Genomic DNA, 1,413 nt, shown 5'->3' with positions numbered 1-1,413 from the left:
ACTCTCTCCCCTTTCCCCAACCTGACAAGCCACCACCATGCTATGACTTAGGACATGCTGTTTTCAACCTATCCATCGGCTCAGGTAAAATAACTTGCCACTTCTTAAATCAGCAAGGCGGTGTGCCTCTGCTCTAACCTGACCTGGGCGCAGAGTGTCTCTCAGATCCTCGGAATTCTGGCTGATCACACCACCTCTGCTGTCAGGGGCTCCTTCCAGGGACATGAGACTTCACCTGCCACCTCCAAATCCCACCAAATGGTCTCCAACAAAACACCACTCACTGCCATGGAGTCCACTCAGATCGACAGCAATCATACGGGGCAGGGTAGACCTGCAGAAGTAAAAAGCCTCGTCTTTCGACCACAGATGGGCTGCTAGTTTTGAACAGATGAGCTCACGGTTATTAGCCCAATGCATAATCACTATGCTACCAGGCCGCCAGGCCAACACTCTAATCTCTGTTTATCCAAATCCCATCCAACGTTCAAGCCGACTCAATGGACATAGTTTCCCCAGTTCTAGCCCTTTAGGTCTCTCCCTCATTCCCTGGGAGTAACTGTCTCTAGCCCTCGGACCCTATCCTTGTTCTCCTCTTGGTTTGTGTGCTCAAAGTCTGGGCAGCTGATGAGGAAGAACGGCCACTTATTAGCCATGTGATGTTCCCCAAACCACCCGTGTTTGAAATTGCACACAAATGTCACTCCAACCACATGAAAATTTACATGAAGATGCCCTGTCCATCCCAGATGTTTGTCCATTGCCAGATGGGATATCTCAGTCTCCTTCTAACAACCGCCAAGTGTTGGTATCACTGAATGCTAAAGTCTCAGGAAACATCAATCATGTGCAAGTTAGTGAAAGGAGAACCCAGTTCTCTCTGGCACATTTCTTCCTATCTTGGACTGAACCACTCGGGAATCCCTCCAGCACACCATTTTGTGATTGTGCAAGAATGTGGAGCCTTGGTGGTGTAGTGGTTACGAGTTGGATTGCTTAACCACTAGGTACGCAGTTCAAAACCACAAGTCACTCTGCTGTCAAAAGACCAGGTTTTCTACTCTGGTAAAAAGAGTTACAGTCTTGGCAAATGGGTGCATAAGTAAATGTGGTGAAGAAAGCTGATGGTGCCCGGCTATCAAAAGATATAGTGTCTGTGGTGTTAAAGGTTTGAAGGTAAATATGTGGCCATCAAGCTGAGAAGCAACAAAGCCCACATGAAGAAGCACACCAGCCTGTGTGATCGTGAGGTGTCCAAGGGATGAAGTATCAGTCTTCAAAGAACAAAAACATCATATCATTGTGAATGAAGGGGAGTGCAGATTGGGGACCCAAAGCCGATCTGTAGGCAACTGGACATCCCCTTACAGAAGGGTCTCGGGGAGGAGAAGAGGCAGTCAGGGTGCAGTGTAG

The 1,413-nt window shown here is 48.2% G+C and overlaps 1 protein-coding gene across 1 annotated transcript in view; it reads right to left on the bottom strand.

Moving 5' to 3' along the window:
• The window catches only part of PANX1 (pannexin 1), a 45,545-nt gene that overhangs the window by 41,088 nt on the left and 3,044 nt on the right, over positions 1-1,413 (bottom strand). The gene's annotated exons all lie outside the window — the stretch shown is intronic.

This window comes from Echinops telfairi, unplaced genomic scaffold (genome assembly GCF_000313985.2).
Source record: "Echinops telfairi isolate 266 unplaced genomic scaffold, ASM31398v2 ScPeMD7_7421;HRSCAF=8459, whole genome shotgun sequence".
Lineage (NCBI taxonomy): Eukaryota > Metazoa > Chordata > Mammalia > Afrosoricida > Tenrecidae > Echinops > Echinops telfairi.
This window is presented reverse-complemented; position numbering and strand designations above follow the sequence as displayed.